Here is a 23,422-nt window from a genome sequence, read left to right as displayed (position 1 = left end):
GGGTCATCATAAATCTAATCAGTGCTGATTGGAGCATGTTAACAGAATCATTTCTTAAATTCAAAATAATACAGGTTTATTTTCAAACATTTAGAAAATACAGAAGAGAAAAAAGAAAACAAGAAAATAACTATAATCCCGCTTCCTAGAATAATACTGTGAGCATTTCGGCTTATACCCTCCTATGCTTTTTTCTCCTGTTCATGAATTTTTAAAGCATACAATTAGAATCATACTATAGATATGTCATATAATCTGTTTTTAAATTTTCATACATTATTAACTACTTTCTAGATCTAAATATTGTCTGTAACTGCCCTGTTCAGTACTGTCACCACAGCAGCATGGGCTGTTGAGCACTAGAATTGTGGCTAGTTAGAATTAGGATGTGCTGTAACTACAAAAAACACATCAAATTCCAGAGGAAGTACAAAAAAAGGGAAAATGCCTCATTATTAATTTTTATATTGATTACCTGTTGAAATATTGGGTTAAATAGGATATAGTAATAAAATTAATTTCACTTTTTAAAAACATTTTTTCATGCACCTACTGGAAAATTTGAAGTTACAAATATCATTCACACTCTACTTCTGTTGGACAGCACTGGTTCTATAGCATCATTTTTATAGCTGCACAATTTTATACCACTTGAATATAATTATTTAATTCCTAATCAGTCCCATAATGTTGAATCTTCAAGGCACTTCTTATTTTTCAGAATTAAAAATTACTCTTGGAACACCCTGTACATAAACCTTTTTGCACATCTCTGATTACTTCCTTAGGATTTACTGCTAGAAGTAGAAATGCTGGGAGAATGGAAATCCTTTTTTTTTTTTTTTTTTTTTTTTTGGCTTCGTTGGGTCGTCGTTGCTGCGCACAGGCTTCCTCTAGTTGTGGTGAGCGGGGTCTACTCTTAGTTGTGGTGCACAGGCTTCTCATTGCGGTGGCTTCTCTTGTTGCGGAGCACAGGCTCTAGCCACGCGGGCTTCAGTAGCTGTGGCTCGAAGGCTCTAGAGCGCAGGCTCAGTAGTTGTGGCGCACGGGCTTAGTTGCTCCGCGGCATGTGGGATCTTCCTGGACCAGGGCTCGAACCTGCATCCCCCGCATTGGCAGGTGGATTCTTAACCACTGCGCTAACAGGGAAGCCCGAGAACAGAAATTTTTAAATGAGAAATATGTTATAAATAAATGAAGAAGAAAAAAATAATGCTTTTGTTTCTCATTATGTTATCATCCGCCTTGTAGAGAAAGATATGCTTCTGATTATTAACCATTGCTCATTTTACATTGAATCAGAAATATCACGTCAACTATATTCAAAAAAATCAAAATTAGCTCTAAGTTGTCTGTAAAGTTGGCTCTGAATTTTCATGTTTTATGTGAATTGCAAGGGGTTAAGAGTTGGACTCAGCGTTATTCTTCCTCCTGAATTAAAACACATACGCTTTCTCGGTTGTTGCCTGTAGACAATCATGAAATGGAAAAGGTTTTCAGTATATAGTTTTTTAAACCTTTCTGATTTATCTTTGTAAAACTACATGATGTGAAGGGGGAAGGGGTTGTGAGCCTAAAAGATCATTTATCAGAGATCCAGAGTATTTGATCTATCATTGGTGGAAAGGTACCACTGTTTTAACACTATTTATTGTACATTGAAAACAAAGCCTTAGGATGTTTAGCGATAAGGCATATGTTCGATGAACAAGGTTGTGATTTTCTTGTAATATTAACTGGACAAAATACACTTAATTTTTTGTGTCACTTGGCCAGTAGATCCTCTGTGAAACCTTCCTTGCTTATTTAGGGTTTTTGCCTTTTGTACTTTTCTCTAGTGTCTCAGGGACTCTTAGGGGAAAAGTCAGGAAGCTTCAGGAGTTGCTGAACTCTCTTTCGTTTCCCCAGGGGAGTAGTAAAGAAAATGCCGATCCAAAAAGAGAGCTTATGTTTGACTAGGGAAGTTAGCAAGTCACTAAACAGCGACTTCAATATAATTTAGGGGGAATGATTCATGGCATTTCTAAAGTATAAAATAAAGAGTTTCAGGTTCTCTGTCAGTGTTTCATTTAAAGTAATGAATTACATTGTCTACCAATGAAAGAAGCAGAAATAAAAATCCATAATTTAATCCAACTTGACAAATTCTTCCTTTTTCCTAACTTTGGATCTAATGAATTTGATCCAAACCCTACCTCCATGAACAGAAACTCCAAGCTGGATTTTTCCCTTTATGAGTGAGGGGAGAAGAGAAAACTGACTTTCAATGGAATGGTATTCAGAACTACCAAAAAAGAATTTTTACTCCCCGAGGATAATGTTATGTAAGACTCTACTATCTATACATTTTGGATTATCATTTAGTTGCTTTGTCTTCCCTCCAGAGGAGATAACCATCCAAGATAAAAATATTTACATAACTCTTTTATTCCTAACTTGCAGTGAATGTTTCCCATCTTTGCCATCTGATTGCAAAAAACAGGTTCTCCATTTATTCACTTTAGCATGAGTCTTCAGTGAAAGTCATCTTTTACAGACTTCGCCGTCTGCCTCTCAGTTAAACGTACATGAAAGTACACCATGTCGTACTAGCTTGGGATAGTTTTCAATTTTCAATCAGATATAGTAGCAGTAGATCTGAGATGACCTGACTTCTGTAAGAATCACATTTTTATCCTATGGTGGCATTTTAAATAAAAGGCTAGTATTTTATTTCATAAAAACAAGTAGCAAACTACAAGCACTTTATCCTTACTCTGTTTCTAGCTTGACTCTTGTATCTCCCAGGTAAATAGACAAGTATGAGAAACATTTTTTAGAGGTCATTCATTTAGATTTCTTTTAACTTGTATATATAATTAATAGCTTAGTTTAATTCCATATTAAATCTTTGCCATCTGCGGGATTATCATGCAGTGGCGACATGAAAGTCACATAGGAACATGTTTAATTGAGTAATTAAGGCTACAGAAAATGCTTCCAGAGAAATATTTTGATTACAAATAAAATCAAAGCAAAATATCTAGTTTTGAAGGACTAGAAATTTTTCCTAATTAAAAAAAGAACCTGCCATTTTTTAGTGCAATTTTATAAGTGTTTCCGTGTGCAGTGCCACAGAGCAGAAGGTCTAAATCCGACACATCCATTCTTTAAAAAAAAAAGTGCAGAGGAAGAGGGGCTGTTTTCAAGGGAAGCTTCCCTTCGTGGTGGTACTTCAGAGGCAAAGAGCCATCTTTTGGTTTTCACGTGAAGATTTATTTGAGAGGCTACAAGGACTGCTCTCTAACTATGATGCTGGAGGGCTGTGCAGCCCTTAAAAACTTAGCTAGCATAGCTCATTCATATGCTCATCGTACACCTACATATTAGGTATGTGATGATTATTTCTTGATTTTTTCACACTCAACAGATTAAAAGAAAATATTTTTAGTACAGTTTTAGGTTCACAGCAAAACTGAGAGGAAGGTACAGAGATTTCCCACATACCTCCTGCCCCGCCATGCGCACGGCCTCCCCCGCGATCAGCATCCCTCCCCGCAGTGGTACGTTAGTTACAATTGATGAACCTACATTGATGCATCATAATCACCTAAAGCCCATAGTTTATATTACATACAGTTCATTCATAGTGTTGTATATTGTATGGGATATGACGGCCTGTATTCATCATTGTAGTATACAGAGTATTTTCTCTGCCCTAAAGATCGTCTGTGCTCTACCTTCCCCCAACTTCTGGCAACCACTCATCTTTTTACTGTCTCCTTTCCCTGAATGTCTTATTGTTGGAATCATACAGTATGTAGCCTTTTCTGATTGGTTTCTTTCACCTAGGAATATGCATTTAAGTTTCCACCATGTCTTTTCATGGCTTCATACCTTCTTTCTTTTAGAGCTGAATATTCTATTATCTGGATGTACTACAGTTTATTTACCCATTTACCTATTGAAGGACATCTTAGTTGCTTTCAGGTCTTGGCAATTATGAGTAAAGCTGCTATAAACATCCATAGTTCTGTAAACATAAGTTTTCAGTTCCTTTGGGTAAATACCAAGGAGTGTGATTGCTGGATTGTATGGTAAGAGTATGTTTAGTTTTGTAAGAAACCACCAAATTGTCTTCCAAAGTGGCTGTACCATTTTGCATTCCTACCAGCAATGAATGAGAGTTCTTATTTTTTTTTTTTAATTTTATTTATTTATTTTTGGCTGTGTTGGGTCTTCGTTTCTGTGCGAGGGCTTTCTCTAGTTGTGGCAAGCGGGCGCCACTCTTCATCGTGGTGCGCAGGCCTCTCACTATTGTGGCCTCTATTGTTGCGGAGCACAGGCTCCAGACACGCAGGCTCAGTAGTTGTGGCTCACGGGCCTAATTGCTCCACGGCATGTGGGATCTTCCCAGACCAGGGCTCGAACCCATGTCCCCTGCATTAGCAGGCAGATTCTCAACCACTGCGCCACCAGGGAAGCCCCTGAGAGTTCTTATTGCTCCACATCTTCACCAGCATTTGGTGTTGTCAGTGTTCTGAATTTTGGCCATTCTAATGGGTATGTCAGTGGGTATTTTTTGAGCCGCTGTGAGAATATCAAATGGAGTCTCACTGTTATACTCCAAACATTTCTAACTACATCAAATTCTGCCTGATTGATAGAATACAAAAATTTCTGGCAATTTAAATTTAATACATTTAACTTTTTCCTAATACCTAAGATCTTTAAAATAATAATGTTTTATTATGAAATAATGTTTAAAGACAACTGTAAAACCAGGCCATAAGTATTATGTTCTTATCTTTATAAATATGAAGACTTCTTGCAAATATTCATTTTTTCTCAAACTTAAGAAGTTTTTCTCAAAACTTTCCTTAAATATAATTTTTTCCGCAGTAAGACTTCCATACAAATTTAGCTTTCCCATGTAAATTTGAGAAAGCTTGCACTTCATTTTATTTGTTTAATTGCTTTATGGCAAAAAGATACAAAATAAAACTTTAGATAGACATTAAAGAGTATAGAGTATATATAAAATTTTTAATAGATTGCTTATCATTAGATACAGAACTTGGGTAGTTACTCCTTTCCAACATCAATACTTCTTGATCAGGACTTGCTTATTTTAAGAATTTTCTTTCTTTAATTCCTGGCATTTTTATCCCCATTTTATAAATTTATTTATTTATTTATTTTTGGTTGCACTGGGTCTTCGTTGCTGCACGCAGGGTTTATCTAGTTGCGGCGAGCGGGGGCCCCTCTTTGTCACAGTGCACGGGCTTCTCATTGCAGTGGCTTCTCCTGTTGTGGAGCACAGGCTCTAGGCATGTGGGCTTCAGCAGTTGTGGCACGCAGGCTCAGTAGTTGTGGCTCATGGGCTCAGGAGCACAGGCTCAGTAGTTGTGACACATGAGCTTAGTTGCTCCGCAGCATGTGGGATCTTCCTGGACCAGGGCTCGAACCCACGTCGCCTGCATTGGCAGGCGGATTCTTAACCACTGCGCCACCAGGGAAGCCCTCATCTCCACTTTATAAATGAAAAAAATCAAAACACAGGAGTTCAGTAGATTCAGGTAATTTTGAGACCCAGTCCACTGTTTTATTCACTTCCTGCTTATCAAATTCATGACACGCATTTATTAAGTGCCCTCTGCATGCCATGTCTTCATGGGCTCCCAGTAAAGTCTTTTCATGACAAGGTGTCCTGGTCATGAGATGGGGCCTCCAGTAGTGCTTGTTGCCTGCTAAGTGAATCTTGAGTTGCATCTTGGGTTGGAAGGAAGAGAGGAGGAGGCAGTTTTCCTTTAGGAAAACACACCCTTAAATTCTACCCTTTCCCAGTGACCCAATCTGACTTCCTCACTTCTCCTTTCTTAACTGCTTAATCATCTGAATGTGTAGAGATAGTGCTGGTTCACAGTTTGATATTGGACACGTTGTCCTTGACAAGGCCATCATCTCACAACGGCCCCTGTAACATTCAAGCACCATAGACTATTTTGTCTTTCTGGGAACTCACCCTCAAATCTAAGCCTTCCTCTCATTTTCATTGCCACGCTTAAGGCACCGTGATTATTTAACAGCTTCCCAACTGGTCTTTCTGCCTAGGCTTCTTTCTGCATTCCTCTGAACCATTTTCCACACTGCAGCCATGGTCACTGTTCTGAAGGGCAAGCTGATCATGGCCTGGCCCTGCTACAACACGCCAGTGGATCACCCTTCACCGGAGTTCTCATGCAAGGCCCTTGCAAAGAGGTCCCAGCCCACCCTCCAGACCTCTCTGTCCACGATTTTGCACTTGCACTCTCTGTTTCTCAACCACGGAACCTCTCACTACCCTCTAGGCAGGAAAACACATGGATTTCTTGGGAAAAGGCATTCATCCCCTCCTTGCCCATTGTGATGGTCTTTGGTCCATTCGTAATAGTGACATTTAACATCTGTTGAGCACTTACTGTGTAGCAGGCATGGTGCTTTATATGAATTATCATTTTTATTGGTGCTATTGATGTAGGTGCCATTATTGTCCCTGCTTTAGAGAATAGGAAATGGAGGCCCAGGGAGGTGGCACAGCTAGTGAGTGGCAGAGCTGCCATATGAACCAAGTCTTGATGATTCTAGAACCCATGTCCTTAACCACTGTGCCTTACTGTCTTCCAAACAAACATTTCTTCTAAAAAGGATCATTACTAATGAAGAAGAATTTTCAGGTAAATGTAAAAAATTTAAACAGTAATTATTACAACAATTTTTACTCAATAATTTAACTTTGGTTTTTATTTCAGGAAAACTTTAATCTACTGTTGGGTTAGTAGGAAAAAATTAATTTAAAAAGGATTACATGACTAAAATTCAGGTGCTTGCATTTACTGGTTCTTTGTTTTTCTGTTATTTGCAGTGTTTCAGAATAGCCTTGATGTTCATAATCACACATTCTATACAAAACAACACTTTGTAAAGCTGCTGTATTATAGGTGTGCTTGCTGTTTCAAATTACCTGTGTTGCAAAGGCCATTTTAATGGAAATAAAATTAGCTTAAAGATAGGAAGTGCCTTTTATTAGCCCAATGAAGCCATAGTCAATTCAATTAAAGTGTTAAAATATATTTCACAGGAAAGAATGTTTAGGGTCATAAATTAATTCAACATTGTTGAATTGTTGTTCCTAGGCACTTACTATTTACCTGGGAATGAGTATTGTGTTTGGTACTTTGAAGATAAATTTTATTAACAAAATGCCTAGTTAATAAAAACTTGCTTCAGAATACTATGTTTGACATCCAAAATCTTTTTTTTTTTTTTTTTTAATTTTTATTTTGGCTGCGTTGGGTCTTGTTGCTGCGCGTGGGCGTTCTCTAGTTGGGGTGAGCAGGGGCTACTCTTCGTTGTGGTGCGCGGGCCACATTGTGGTGGCTTCTCTTATCGCAGAGCACTGGCTCTAGTCGTGCGGGCTTCAGTAGTTGCAGCACGCGGGCCCTAGAGTGCACGGGCTTCAGTAGTTGTGGCGCATAGGCTTACTTGCTCCGTGGCATGTGGAATCTTCCCAGACCAGGGATCGAAACCGTGTCCCCTGCATTGGCAGGCGGATTCTTAACCACTGCGCCACCAGGGAAGTCCCTGACATCCAAGGTCTTTATCCTGAACTTTGTGGCTGACAAGGTTTAATTTCATTTAAGCATGGGATAAGTTTGGTTAAGTTTGCAGATAGATAAAAGTTGCAGGTTTATACAGATCACCTGTTTTGCCTGTGTTTGTAAGATGTATTTCCACCTGTACTACATAATGTGACCCCCAGATTTTTACCCTTTAATAACACCAAGAGGGTTCGTGTTTATAATTGGGCATTCCTTGAGCCATCTGAAACCCTGAGGATGTGAAAGACATGCATATGAAAATCCATTGCTTCCACCTGTCTTCTTTCTTTCCTTTCTTGGTCGTTTTGAAGACTCAAGAAAGGTGTTTAGTATCAGCCTGTTGTTTCACACAGGTTGGGAACAGATGCACTTGTGTGAAAAAGTTTATTGAAATATTTACCAGGTGACCTTTTTGTAAAGTAGCCATTAAAAGACCTAGTTCCCTGTGTCCTGTTCACAATTCAAGAGGTGCCCCTGCGCGTCAATTGGGCTAGAGGGAAATTCAGAAACTGGGCAACTTGATTAACCTTTAAATGCCTGCTCCAAGTTTAAAAAGAACTTAAAAAAAAAAAAAAAAAAACCTCTTTTAGAATCACCTTTCAACTAACGTGAACTGCTTTGGGACATGGGCAGTCTTTATATTAAAGTGGTTAAGGATAAAACGGGTGGAGTAGCACAAAGCTTGCTTTCTTTATGAGCGGTCACTGAAAATTCCTAGATCCCTTAAGATCAAATTTATGTAACATATCCACTTTAAAAATAACTTTGCCAGTGTCTTGCTTTAAAGAAAGATTCTGTTTGCTAATGGAAAAAAAAGAAAACTTTGGGGCTTCCCTGGTGGCGCAGTGGTTGGGAATCTGCCTGCCAATGCAGGGGACACGGGTTCGAGCCCTGGTCTGGGAAGATCCCACATGCCGCGGAGCAGCTGGGCCCGTGAGCCACAACTACTGAGCCTGTGCGTCTGGAGCCTGTGCTCTGCAACAAGAGAGGCCGCGATGGTGAGAGGCCCGCGCACCGCGATGAAGAGTGGCCCCCGCTTGCCGCAACTAGAGAAAGCCCTCACACAGAAACGAAGACCCAATACAGCCATAAATTAATTAATTAATTAATTTAAAAAAAACATTATAAAAAAAAAAAAGAAAACTTTGCTCAGCCACCAAAGTAATAAAACTCACTTGGTGCAGTGGTGGGTTTCCCACGGCAAAGTGCCACAGGAGGTACAAAGGAAAGGAGCATCAATGTGGCCAAGTCCCAAACCCCGCCAGATGTACATGGCTCTCGTTTTCAAATTTTTAAGGTATTTTTTGACTGTTGGCTACATTTATTAAAACAAGATACATCGTCAGATAAATATATTTTCTCTTGTCACATTAGGTGGTAATTCTATGTACTGTGCTGTGGTATAATTTAGAAACCAGGGTTTACAATACCAAACTTGCAAATTTCAAGGCCAAGATATAGCCTGAATTATCTGAGTAAAACTCAGTAAAACTTGTCTGCTTTGATCTGGTTCTATTGCAAATGGACTGTAGTCATTTAATTCCACATAATTCTAGTTGTACAAGCAAAGTAGAAAATGGCAGTCCTAAAACACCCCTGATTTCATTTGAAGTATTTAGATAATTAAAACCAAATTGGGTTGTTCTGAGGGTAGTTGTCTCACTCTTCACTGTTGGTTTATACAGCTAGTGTCTTCATAGGAGACATTCTCAGTGCTGGGAGAAATGGGACAGATTGCCCCAGACCATTTCTTCTGAATTTTAACTGGTTGGTTAATTTCTACTGTTAATCACTTTTAACTGTATTGCCTTCATAACTATCTTGAAATTGAAATACATTGTGGTTTTAAAAGTATTTCTCTTCATCCATTAACTATGTAATTAGTAAAGAAATATAATGTTCCTCAAAATAAGGTTTTAAAGTTTCTTTGCCATCACTCTTTTGACTTTCAGTTATATAATCAACATTCGTATTAATACAATATAAATTGCCTAGATTAACTCATTTATCCTTGTATCAGTAGATGTAAGCACACACTACCACAACATGACATTACATCTGATTCAAATTGTGCATAGAGTGAAATTTCTTGGACGCTTACATTCTGGTTTGCAATACCTCACTGTATTGCTAACCAACCAAATTCAATCGACAGTTTGAGGCTCTGCCTAAATTAAAGAACTTCTTCTTAAGTTCAAAACCTTTTGAATTAAAAGTGTATCGTTAGGTTATACAGATAACACAAACTACAGTGAAGCCTTAATCAAATTAAAACAACGTAAAGGACTATTTGGCATGGATCTTGTTCACAGAATCTCCCCACTGTGCTAAGCACTTTTCATGCATCATCTCATTTAATCCCCATCACAACTTGGTGAAGGAGATTTTACATTTCCATTGCGTAGTGGAGGAAAATGCGGCTAAGGGAGAATGAAATGACATGCCCCCCATCAGGAAATTACTAAATGGGAGAGCTGGCACTCTAACTCAGGGCTGTCCTTCTAAACAGTCCACTGTCTCTTAATATCCTTCTCATGTATGTTGTCCACCAAGGCCCTGCATCTTTTTTTTTTTTTTTGGCCCTGCAGCTTTCTTTTCCACATGTTAGGTTGGTTATGTCAGAAAAACATGGTGAGAGGTTCGGTTGCCAGGGTGTATTGGGGGAATCATCTGTTCTCCTGTGCAGATTCCATATAACTCTCTTACTTCTAGGACTCCAGATCCACCATAGATCTAGGGACACATAGGTATACAGTGACCTTATCATTTTTTGTCCAAACCTGAACACTTGAGAGGTTGAAAGAGGGTGCCGTCAATAATTCTGTGTGGAAAGGAGGCACAAACTAAGATTTTCCAAATCAAAATGGGGCGTGTGGTTACAGTACATAAAGCAGTGGTTGCTGGGAGGGTGTGCCATATCAGAGCTGCAGGGGAGGGAGTGCTGTGGGTTGAAATACACCATCCTGGGGACTGCTACGGATCCTGATCGGGACAAAGATTGAGAAATTCTGGTTTAGAGCAGTATTTCTCAACTGTTTTTATTTATTTATTTTTTGTTTGTTTGTTTTAATTTTTATTTTTATTTATTTATTTATTTTTTGGCTGTGTTGGGTCTTCGTTTCTGTGAGAGGGCTTTCTCTAGTTGCAGCGAGCGGGGGCCACTCTTCATCGCGGTGCGCGGGCCTCTCACTGTCGCTGCCTCTCTTGTGGCGGAGCACAGGTTCCAGACGCGCATGCTCAGTAATTGTGGCTCACGGGCCCAGTTGCTCCGCGGCACGTGGGATCCTCCCAGACCAGGGCTCGAACCCGTGTCCCCTGCATTGGCAGGCAGATTCTCAACCACTGCGCCACCAGGGAAGCCCTCTCAACTGTTTTTAAAAGCACATGCCTATGCTGCTAAACACATAGGTCTGCCTTTAATGTTATTTGAATTGCTAAGTGAAGTAAACACTGTATTAAAACATTCAAAGCCACGGGAAAGTTCTGCTTTGTTTTCAAACTGCCCAACTTCCCCCCACTCCTTTTAGCTAACCATTTCTACAGGTGTTCCCTCACCTACCCCATCACTGGTCTAGAATTCTGTAAAGCAGTCTTGAGTCAATGTTCTTCCAGCTGTGGATTAATCAAAAGAATAGGCCTTTTTACTAAGCGTCGGAATGCTGTTTTGTTACCATCACCAGCACTGATCAGTATTCACTCACCAAGATCAGCGAAGGGGTTGGAGTTGATCAAGTACATTAAGCCACAGAAGTCTTGAAGTATCCCTTTTCTTTGGTAAAAGTCTAAACCTAGAGCTAAAAATTCAGTAAATGTCTATTAACAACACAGTGGAGGGACTTCCCTGGCAGTCCAGTGGTTAAGACTCTGTGCTTCCACCGCAGGGGTGTGGGTTCGATCCCTGGTCAGGGTACTAAGATCTGCCTGCCACGTGGTGCAGCCAAAAAAAACCAAACAAACAAACAAAAAAACACAGGGGAGGCAATAGTTTAGTTCCCTGAGTGCTATTTAAGAATTGGTCATGTTGAAGATATTTTTCAGTATTAAAGATGACACTGATTACTGTTGAGGGTTATGTACATGAGGGAGATATAAAGTAGCCATTCTTTCAACATTTCAGGTCTGACTTTCCTAAATAAAGCAGAGAATTATCCATTATGAAGCCACAGTGCCTCTCGTGGAAGACCTGCTACTTTATATGAATTATCATTTTTATTGCCCACATCAGCACCGTTATGCTGTAGGTGCTATTATTGCCCCCATTTTAGAGAATAGGAAATAGAGGCACAGGGAGGTGGCACAGCTAGCTAGTGGCAAAGCTGCTGTGTGAACCAAGGCTCCAAGATTATCTTGTCAGTAAGCGTAATTTACAGTTTATTGGAAGGCTGTAGGGATATTGTTGCTAGGTTTGTTTTTTTTTTTTTAGAAATATAAGATGTATTATTCTTGCCTCAATGAGTAGATATTGCCAAATAAATTTCAGGATCAATTTGACTAGATGCTAATATAGAATACAGTTCAGTTTTAAATAAAAATGGGATTAAAATTCATCTCATAACTTTTATATGAGTGAATTCAATAGTGTTTTCATTTTAAAATTGGAAGACAGATGCAAGGACAAATATAGAAAAATTAAGGACCCCTGAGCTATTTTTAACATTTTAAAATTAAGTTGACAGCTGTTGTTGTGTCAGAACTTAAATAACTTTGCTTCGTTAAAAAATAAATCCACAACATATGGATTTCAACATGTCGTATATTTATTGTTTGTGCTTATTAGGGAAAGGCACATCAGTTGAAAAAAATGAGAAATTCTCCAGGGTATAAAAAGTTGTCCTGGTGGCGCAGTGGTTGAGAATTTGCCTGCCAATGCAGGGGACACGGGTTCGAGCCCTGGTCTGGGAAAATCCCACATGCCGCGGAGCAACTAGGCCCGTGAGCCACAGCTACTGAGCCTGCGCTCTGCAACAAGAGGGGCCGCGATAGTGAGAGGCCCGCGCACCGCGGTGAGGAGCGGCCCCCGCTTGCCGCAACTGGAGAAAGCCCTCGCGCAGAGACGAAGACCCAACACAGCCAAGAATGGATAAATAAATAAATTAATTAAAAGGAAAAAAAAAAAGTTGTCCTTGTTAGCAGGCAAGCAGTCATAGTGCTATCAAGATATCTGTCCTTAAAAATTTCTGATGCTTTTAATTTAGCTACCTTTTACAGTAAAATCAGTTTTCTTGCTTATGAAATGAAGGCATTATATTAGGCTGGGTTTTTAATTCTCTTATTTTTAGAATTACAAACTCAAATTTAGAAGAGACATCCTGAGACCTTTTAGTTCCTCCTTCGTGCTCTAGAAATTCATGTCTATCTGATGTGCAGAAAGAAACCCATCTATTATGCAGAGAAACACCTTTCAGACTACTAAAGTCCCCACTCTTCTTGTTAAGTGTCCAGTTAAGTATTTAAGGACACATTTGCCTTTTATCAACAGAAATTCCTTTCCTTTTCCTTCAAACTCGGGACTTAAGAGCTGCAAGGTGACCTTGAGCTGGGAGGAGGCAGTGAGACTGGTATTCGAGGATGGCCTTAAAAATAAGCCCATGGAAAAAATGAAATAGGGACCTCTGGTTAAAGATGGCAGATTGAATATGCACACTTACCTCTGTCCTGTTGCAGAATTTCACTAAGATGACAGTAAATAAATTACTTTTTAAAAGGAGATAACCCACAAAGATGAGAATGGGAAAGAAGAAAATAACGCATCTTGGAGGCTGGAAGCAGGATACCGTCACCCTCTGTACCCATAGGTTCTGCGTTCTCGCATACAGAGGGTGGACTATAAAGGGACTTGAGCATTCTGTGGGGGGGGGGGTCCTGGAACCAATCCCCCATGGATGCTGAGGGATGACTGTAATTGGTAACTGACTCAGAAGACTCAAGGAAGCAGATCCTAATCTAGAACTAGAGAAAGTTGAGTTGCAACCTGAGTTATACCGTAGACGTCCCAAAAGGCTCAAGAAAGTTTACCCTTGGGAGAGTAGAACAAGCCTCTCTAGCCTGTGAGACACCAAGCACAATTGAGGGAGGGGCTGTTGGGTGCCCACAGGCCCACTAGGCCTGCACTTGCCCAGCTTCAAGAGCGAAGAAAGAGCCTGGAGTCAGCAGCAGAGACATCAGTGGTTTAATGGACAGGGGGAGCTTACATGTCTGAAGCAAGGTCCTGGAGTGACACCCACTGTGTGCAGTGGACAGAGGACAGGACGTGGCGGCAGTATTTGCTCCCAGGGGGAAGGGGAGATTACCAGTTATAAGGGGAATTGACAACAGGTTGGCTCATTGGTTACCAGGAAGCTAGCAGAGGGGCACAGCCCTCACCACCCCTTTGATAAGCATAGTGGAGAGTTCTGATCTAAAGCTAGAACAATCATTAGCTTTGGGCCTGGGGTAAGTATGTAGGAAGGTCAGTCATGTGAGTAGCGTGTAGCTAAAGCAGGCACTGGTCAAGCAGGGGCTGTACAGAGAGCAAAAGAACAGGCATCTTGGGTGGCCTGACCATACAGGGATCCCTAACCAAAACCAGAGGAGTCAGGTAACATGCCTCAACTTGCCTTCCACATCATTCAGCTGGGTATCATCCTGTACGCAGGAGATGGGAAGTGTTCTCTGGAGAATCTGGTTAGCCAAAAGTGGGCAAAAGATGAAACAAAACTATAGAGATACCGACTTTGGGGGTTCCTGTATTATCTTAGTCTAGAGTGAAGACAGAGTCAAAAAGCTCCCTTCCCCTGACCCCATTCTCCCAAAAACAGACAGCGTCCAATCAGATTTTTAGTGTCTCACTCTGAAATATGAACAGATAGCCAAGGATCATCAGACATTGGAAGAATGTCTGTAAGACATTGGAAGAAATATCTAATATGAAATGAACAGAGAGAGAGAGTGTACCGATAGAACAGATACTACCCAGGGAGAAGAACACTTAAAAAAAAAAAAGAAAAAGAAAAAAAAATATATATATATATAATTAGCATTGTCTGAGAAAGGAGAAGATAGTGTACCCAGTAAACAAGAACAGAATGCTACAAAAAAGGAACCTTCATGGGCAAACAAAGCAACTCTTGGAAATTAAAAATAAGAAATGAAAAACCATCCCCTAGAAACCTTGGAAGCTACAATAATAGAAAATCTCCTAGAAAGTAAAATTAAAGCACTAAGAAATGCAAAATATGAGATAGAAGATGAGAAAATGGGAAGTCAGGTCCAGGGAACCAAAATCTAAATAGCAGGAGAAAATGGAGGGGAGAATATCATCAAATAAATCATTCCATAAATTTTCCTGAACTGAAGGAAATTAATTTCTGGATTGAAAGGCCCACCAAATACCCTGTCCAGTGTATGAAAATAGACTCACTATGAAGGCACATCATCAGGTAATTTTAGAATGCTAGGAATATAAAAGGTCCTACAACCTTTCAGAAAGGGTAGAAAAACAGGTTTCATGTAAAGGATGAAGAATCAGAATGGCAACGCTGGCAGCTAAAAGACAGCAGAGTGGTGCCTTCAAAATTCTCTGGAGAAATCAGTTTGGGCTTAGAATTCACTAGTCCATCAAAGTATCATTTGAAGTTAAGGGTGTAGGTCATGGTAATATCAGGGATGCGAGGTTTCGACAGGTTTACCTCCCAGGAAAGGTGCGTGAGATAGAGTGTGGGTAGGAGTTAATAGATAATACATTTTAAAAAAAAGAAAAATCAAAGTATTAATATCTCTGCACTATCTAGAGAAGTAGAGATAAATAGTAAAAGGATCAATAAAAAGCAATGAACTTGGCTGCCTTTGGGAAGCAGAAAAGGGGAGAGGGAGGCACAGGAGGGGACTGCTATTTTTCAAAAAAAGCCTTTTAGAATTGTTTGATTTTTAAAGTATGTGCTTGTATAATTTCAATGAAATGAAATTTTAAAAAAGAAACTTGAAAAGTGGAATAGGCCAGGATGGGCAAAGAAACTTTGCTTTCATTTTTGATAATGTGGATCTTTCAATTTGACAACATATAATAGATGAATTGTTCAGATTTAATTTTATCTCATCAGCCAGTGAGTTTCCCAAGGCATTTTTGTTGGTCTGCATGCAGTCATTCCCTTGTAACAAAAATTAAGCCGTATTTGGATATCTATTTCTTATAAGAACACTGGCAAGAAATTCAGAAAAAAAAAAATAGATGATGATCATTCTTCTTCCACTGAATAACCATGAGATAAGAGTTCTATCTGGTGGGGGATTTAATAGTCTCCCAGCACACACAGAGGAAAATATGAAATGCAGAAAATAAAAGGATCTGTAATTCCAGAATGGAAGACATAGTTTCATTTGCTGCAACCTGAAACTAATTGCTTTTATTAGATCATTAATGTTTCATGATTTGGGGATATATTTGTATACCAAACAACTGTTGGACTATTTTATTGCAATGAAGATGCCTCAAAGGATTTTTAAAGACAACAAATATATATTGGAATGGTTATAGTCTTGGGGCTACTGTATATACTAAATTGAATAGCTCACTAATATACAGTGAGATTATATCCATGTTTTATTGTGTAATGATTTTTTAAAAGAGACACACTAAAGCTTTAAGAGAGACATAAAAATGAGGAAAGAATTGACAGTATATATTTAAATAGAGGGAGTAGTGAGTTGCTTCAGGGCAAAAAGCAGCTGTTGTTCCTCTTTATACCGCAGTGTCCAGCACGGTTGCTTATATCCATTTATGTAACGCATATTAATTGAGTACCTACTATGCACCAGGTTCTGGAGCTACATCAGTGAACAAAATTGACAGAAATCCTTGCCTGGTGGAGCTTACATACTAGTGGTGTTGGGGGCAGGGATGGAGGCAGGGGCCAAACAAAACAATAGCCTGTGAGATGGGGCTAGGAGCTATGAAGAAAAATAACTTGGGAGAAAGAGATGAGAAGTGAGGGGCAGAGAGAGGGCTGGGTGCAATTTTAACTAGGGTGGATACATAACGGGCTCACTAAAATGCCTGTTGAAATTATTTCTTGACAAAAACAAATCTGTCCATCTCCCTGAGAACCTTGTCTGAACTCTTTTTTTTCCCCCCTTTGGTTGATTAGTAGGACATGCGCTGTTAGGCATTCAAGCTCCTCATTGGGGTTGAAGCAAAGACAGGAACCTGAAAAGAACTAGGGTGAGGTTGCTTGAATAGCACGACCCCACTGGGGGTAGAGTGATGGCTTAAAGGACTGCCCAGACCTCACAGTCCTGTTGGTCTTCAGCAAGGCCACCAAGCTCTTTGCAAAGTACAAAGGGTTCCCTTTAATAATTGGAGGTTGTTTGCTTGTTTTTAAAACACCCTTGATATCCTAGAATGTACAAAGTACAGGCTTTGAAAAATAAAGAGAACCTTGTAACTTACTGTTTGATGTCGACAAAATCAAGCTGTTCCTTATTTGGCCTCCTGCTTCCAGTATCTAAGTGCCTGGGTTTCTTTGAAATAACACTATCTATACATGTCTCTAATACACATCTCCAAGAAAGGCCTGGGGAACCTCAAAGGTAAGTTTTTCAATCATTTCCATACCTGTTTTCCTGTGGAACTTGATTTGGGAAAGTTGGTATTTGTTTTTGATTTTCAGGGAAGTTAAACAAACAAGGCCAACAGATCAGAGCCCTCATCACAAGGCCAGACCCTCAGAAGGAATACAGCAAATTCTTTTCTTCTGTTATCCTCATACCTGTAGGCTTTCTCTTTGCATCCTGCGAAGCCAGTGTAAACTTTTACTATTTTTATCCACATCTGCAAATTTCATGCGGACACCTGCAGATGATTCTGGGTTATCTGCGGACATACTTCTTTCCCTCCCTCTCTCTGTCTCTTTCTCTCTCTTTCTCTCTCTTTCTCTCTCTCTCTCTCTCTCTCTCTCTCTCTCTCTCGACTTTATTGCTAAAGACAGAGTCCTTGACTGCTCTGCAGGCGTGATGCCCTTGACTGTCCCGCCTGGCCTTTATTGTGAATTGAGCTGTTGGAACGCGTGTGTAAACACCCCAGTGAGGGGCAAACTCAGGGCATCCTCTGTGCGGTGCCCGCTTCTTTTGAAGTGTCTGGTGATTGTACCATTGTCATGCCAGTTGGAGGAATCCTTTGTTTTACAAGGCAGGCCCCTGAAGAGCCAGCTGATAAGACTTGGGACCCTGGTGTGAAACTGACCCTTTGAACTAGGAAGAATCTTTTAAGATAAGCAAGCCTTGGCATTTTTATCACACACTTTTTATTAGAGCTCTGAATGCAGCAGGTTAATGTCCCTGCTAGGCAGGGAAATAAAGGTTTTTCAAGCTCTTCAGTAGTGACACAGGCTAGGACCTGAGCTCCTTTTTGACAAAGATGTAAACCTTCCAGTTGCCCATCTCAATGAAGATTTTTGGGAAATAGTATCAATTTGGGGGATTTGTTTGTTTACTCATAACAAAAAGATGAATTGTACCAGGAATAAAATACAAATGAAACTCAATTAAAGACTTTTTCAAGAAAATGTTATGTTTCTGACTAAAAAATGATCTTGATAATCTTTCAGACCAAATGGCATGACTTATTTCTTAATAAAGGTCATTGGTAGAACAGAAAGTAGAAAAACTGGGTACATGGTAATCATTTTTTAATTGACATTTTAATATCCTGAATGTTCCACATCTTGGATATTCTCATAAAATGAATGGCACTCATCATTCAGCCATTCAGTCACTCAACAAACCTTTGTCAATCCTGACGGCGTGACGGGTGTTAGGCTTGTTTTCGGGGGCAGGGCTGAGCAAGACCATCTCGCTCTCCATCTACATAAGTCCTCCAGCCCAACGGAGACCCCAGACATCACACAAATGATTAAAGGGTGAACAGAATATGGGAGGGAAGTGACACGTGCTGTGGCAACATTATTCTTAAGTCCTTTAGAACTTTATTCGGGAGTGTGCTTTAAAGGAAGAATCTCATTTTCCTTTTTCAACAGTTCTTTGAGAGTTTCTATGTTTTATGTCCGAGTTTGCTTTCCAACTGTTCCTTCCCGTTAGCCTAAATGTATCCCGAGATGGTTTCCCGAAATAGAATTTTCTATTCAGACTAAGGAGCCGCGGATGAGATGGGGAATTTAGGGTACATGCCTGGGAACTTTCATGGGAAGTTTTGTACCGTCTAAACCCCAAAGTGACAAGAAGGGTCCGTGAGGCTGCACAGACGGTCAGGCCCATCACTGTGTGTGGGCTTCTCTCCTGCTGCCCTCGCTGGGAATTCGGGCATTGGGTCCACTTCACCATGCTGGGGTGTGGCAATAAATGCTAAAACCAGCCTTTGGTTAAAGTGGCCCCTGTGCATACAGCTGACCTCCATTCCTAGGTTTTCCAGACTGAAGAATTCAGAGAATTAGAGGATTTCACAGCCAAAAGACCTCAGAGATCATCTACCATTTTGTGGATGAGAAATTGAGGCCCAGAGGGTAAGGGTCTGACAGCCAGTTACTGGCAGAGGCAGGACTACCATGCCAAGCCCTGCCCTCCCCTCCAACCCAGATCCGGAGTGGAGCAGCCCCCGCTCTGGGACCCTGAGAGTGTGCCCACCCACCTCCATCACGCTTCTTCATTCTTGCCGCTTCCGGGACCTCTCTGCCCATCTGTGTTGGAAGCCCGCAGTTGTGAGCGATTTCCCGCGTTTGACCTAATCTAAATGTCTCTCTATATTGTTTTTCCTTTAAACAAACAACTAAATAATAATGCTGTTTATAATAGCTAAGTAATAAGTAAAACTCTAAAGAATGAAGCTGTTTATGCAACAGTTCTTTATCAATGAGTTCCGTTGATGAATTTCTAATTTGGTATATGTTATATACCCATACATAAAACTGTTGAGCCCAGACCAATAAAGGTTATCCTAAAAACTGCAGTAGGGATTTACAGATTTATTACCACTTGCCTTTTTTCCCCCCCAAACAGTAGCTCATTTGTGGGAATTACATTACACATTATGTTCAGGCATACTTCAGTTTTCAGCCAAAAAACTCCGTGGTACAGGATATTCTAACAGGAAAGTATGTTGTGCTAAGATTATTGCCATATAATAAGTTCTTAGTGCCCTTAAGCAGCATGAGTGGGGAGGATCCTTTATAAAAATTCTTAGTCTAGGACAAACATTCCACCCCCTTCCCCTTTTCCTGTTCCCTCCTTCCTTCTCAGAATCACATTCTCCATACTTCTCATTTTCCACTGTAACCATTACAAAAGAAGGATTATTATCTTTTCATGATTTTTATAAATATAAAAACAGTGTTCTCAATTGTCGTTAAAGTATATTTTCACTTTTGCTTATTTATACAGTTAACTTTTGTAAAACCCCATAGTGACAAATTGATGGATTAATTCAAATAAGATTGACGTAATTGCATTTCATATCCTGATAAAAATCACACAGGAACAGGAGGTGTAATCCTATCCTACTCTGTGTCCTCAGATATGTATTTATCTTGTTCTCTGACTAATGAGGAAAAACTAAGCCTGTCAATACTGCGATTCAGCCTGGTGATAAGCTTCTATGTCATCTGTCACATGACTAACCGTAGTCATCTTCTGTTTCCCTGCATTAGATCAACACAGATGCGTTGGCTTTGGAAATGTCCATCAACCTCATTTAGGCTCTGCTTTCTGCTCAGGGCGATGCAGCCTTCATTGATGGTGTGATGGGGATTGGAGGTTAGTTCCTCCAGAAGAATTCTTTCTTATGGTAATATTAATAATATCTGGAGGAAAAAAATCTTCCATGTAGTAAAACAAATTAGAAGACTGAGCATGAAAAAAGCTGGTGCAAGAAGAAAGGGAAAATACTATAGCAGAGAAGAGCAAGAGATAGAGTTGTGGACAGTGAATCGTTTGTTGTTACTTTGGGACAGACAGCAAGTTGTGGGATAGGGGAAGCCTTTTCTATCCTCTGCCAAGACAGTGCTCTCCCAGTGAATTAGTTTGTTTAGTTCAAACACCTTCCCAGCTTATGTCTGTAAGGGTCACGTGATTTATTATTTTTCTGCTTTGTCTACACACCTTGATCTTCTTAGTTATTTTCAGTAAATATCCCGTCTCCCGAAATGACATGTGATCTGCTTGTTATGTGTCCATGTGCTGGGAGGCTAATGAACACTCAGAACTCAGGGAGACAGCAGCTTCCCAGCAGCCTTCAAGTTTCAACAGCCTTACCCAGCGGGACAGCAGTTAATTTACATCAATGGGAGCGGCACTCGCCTCAAAAGCATCCTGAGAGTGGAGCTTTTGCAGAGGAAATGTGTTGAAATGACAGCAACTGTGCATAAATCAAATTAAGCATTGTATGTCCCCCAAATTATGGGTTTAAATATTAGATATTAAATGGCTTTGAGTTCTACATTTCTCACTTCATGCTCTTTTCTAACCCATTCTAGAAACCATAGTTCTCAAATGTTTTGTGGATTAAAACCAGCACCAAAGGCCACATCAAAAGAATAGTTTCACCTAATATGATAAAAGAGAAGTTAACTTTCACTTGAGCAAGACATCTTAACTAAGGTGGGTCAGATCCCTAAAATGATATGTATCCCTTTAGAACTTTTTATGAAAGAGATCTGAGATTTCCTCATCAGCATGCCTGCTTCATAAGCAATATTGAGGACGCTGGAGGGTAGAATTTTGCTTCGACCAACTACTCAATAAGAACTTGAAGTAGCTTCTCTTTTTTCATTCCACAAATTTACCACTGTCTTAGGAGAGCTAGTAAGCAAAGTGAATGGTGTCTGTAGACCAATGCATGGTTCCTAAACCCAGTTACAAACTGCAATTACCTAGGAAGACTGTCTGAAATGCACATTTCTGGGTCCTAACTCAGACTTATTGAATCAAAATCTATAGGGATGTGGTCCAGGCATCTATATATTTTTAGGCTTTCCAGGTGATTCTTAAACTGTCAACCAGCTCAGCATCAATTGCTCTTGGCTCACCGTTATTAGGGACAATGCCCATATTGTACAAATAGAATTTTTTAATCCATTTAATAGACACTTTTGGAGTATCTGTGCCGGACAGAAACAATTCCACCTTCACTGGGAATTACTGGCCTGCAGCCCATAAAACACACATACCCAAATCCAAATCCGTGTACCCACGTGGATACATGGTCAAGGAGTGGGCCCTTGGCGGTCATGTTGGAGTCCATCCCCAGAACTGAGAGGGGGCCAGTTTTTTAACCTCATAGACTAAGGAGCCACAAAGCCCTGTCTGAAAGGAAAGAAGCACAAAATGTTAACCAGAAAGAAGCAGACGGAGGACTAGAGGAAGAAAGAATACTGTCTAGATTTCTGAATCACATTTTCTGAAGCTCAGCTACAATCCTGCTCTGTGTTGCCTGAGACACCTCTTGTATCCATCCAGTAAGTGATCACTCCCCACCCTTTTTTCCCTTAAATTAGTCTGGTTTCTGTTCCTTACAAAAAGAGTCCCCACTAATACAAACCTCATTAATTTCAACACAGCCCAGTTTGCAGCAGTATAGTTCCCTAATGTACTTACCATGCTTGGATGCCACCAAAAGGGAGAAGAAGTAACCCCGTCTGTAGAATCGGTTCCAAGTGACCCAAGTTCCATTCAGACGTTCTGCCCAAATGTGCTCATTTGGGAGGCAGGTACACTTGTTCATTATCGGAATATTCTCCTTAAAGACCCTTGGATTATAACTAAGCAATTTTCCTATACTCTGCCTACCAGGTTTCCCTGAACAAGAAGTTTCCTCCCCTGGCACCACTCCCAGGACTCTGGTCCAGGAGAGGCGCCTCTGAGCTTACTCTGGCTCTGTTTTCAGAAATCTGCATTCAACTTTTAACATCCCCTGCTTTTTAAACACCCTCATATTTTATGACGTAGACTTCTCCTAGGACTCCACTTTTCTTCGCATCTCATTTCCCTTTTTAAAGAACCATCAGCAGAATTAATACTCCAGTGTGATGATCATTTAGAACTTCTAAAATCCATGTATGATTTTTGTGAGGAAGTGGGGTTTTTGTTGTTGTTGTTGTTTTTGCCACAGACGTAAAATTTAAACTAGATGTTTGTGTCAAACCTCTTTTCCCCAAGAATCCCCTTTGTCACTTAATTAAATAACCAGGACCCCCTTTCGAATTACATGCAGATTGATGATGGGAGGACCACAGGGAGGGATTTGTGGAGGATGTGGGAATCTCAAACTTGACCTAGGCTTCATCCCTTTATTATGGTAATTGAGTTAGGGAAGGAAGAAAGTGTGGGGGATAAAGATTTCCACAGCTGAGCATTACCCCAGCTGGGAATATTCTGATGAGAATTTATTTTGGACATTCACATTTCTTACGACTGTAAGACCTAGAAGAAAAATCAGCTTTCATAATTTGTTACTTGTTTGTTTGTTTTTGGTTGGATGGTGCTTTCCTTAGAACAGACATTGAAGTCTGTGGCCCTTAATTGTTTTTTGTGTGTTACATGGAAGAGCTCTAAATAGACTGTCTCTTATGATGGTTTTGTAAAGGTCTGTGCTCTTTTCTGTGATTACTTTAGTTAAGATCTGTATTGTGATAGTCTATTTGGGAAAATTCCAGGGATTTTAGTGTGTGTCTTAATTTCTTTACTACCCAGCACTGCAAAGAATCTATCCCCTTGTGTAAAATGAGTGTGAGGAAAGTCTGGACATGCGCATCCAGGTGGGGAGTCGCTAAGCCCAGAACTGTTCCAGATAAGTAACAGGTGTGAAGTGTTGTCAAAAGGCC

General features: G+C 40.1%; 1 protein-coding gene across 7 annotated transcripts in view; it reads left to right on the top strand.

The window, feature by feature from the left end:
• The window catches only part of PRICKLE1 (prickle planar cell polarity protein 1), a 107,562-nt gene that overhangs the window by 44,685 nt on the left and 39,455 nt on the right, over window positions 1–23,422 (top strand). For 2 of the 7 annotated variants that reach the window (XM_068562140.1, XM_068562141.1), the window contains exons 3-4: window positions 20,252–20,357; window positions 21,077–21,200. The exons of the other annotated variants lie outside the window; for them this stretch is intronic. The gene's annotated coding sequence lies outside the window, so the exon portion shown is untranslated. The remainder of the gene's footprint in view (window positions 1–20,251; window positions 20,358–21,076; window positions 21,201–23,422) is intronic. 7 annotated transcript variants of the gene reach the window in all.

Source organism: Eschrichtius robustus, chromosome 13 (assembly GCF_028021215.1).
Source record: "Eschrichtius robustus isolate mEscRob2 chromosome 13, mEscRob2.pri, whole genome shotgun sequence".
Taxonomy (NCBI): Eukaryota; Metazoa; Chordata; class Mammalia; order Artiodactyla; family Eschrichtiidae; genus Eschrichtius; species Eschrichtius robustus.
Note: the sequence above shows the minus strand (reverse complement) of the source record. Positions and strands in the feature narration are given on the sequence as shown.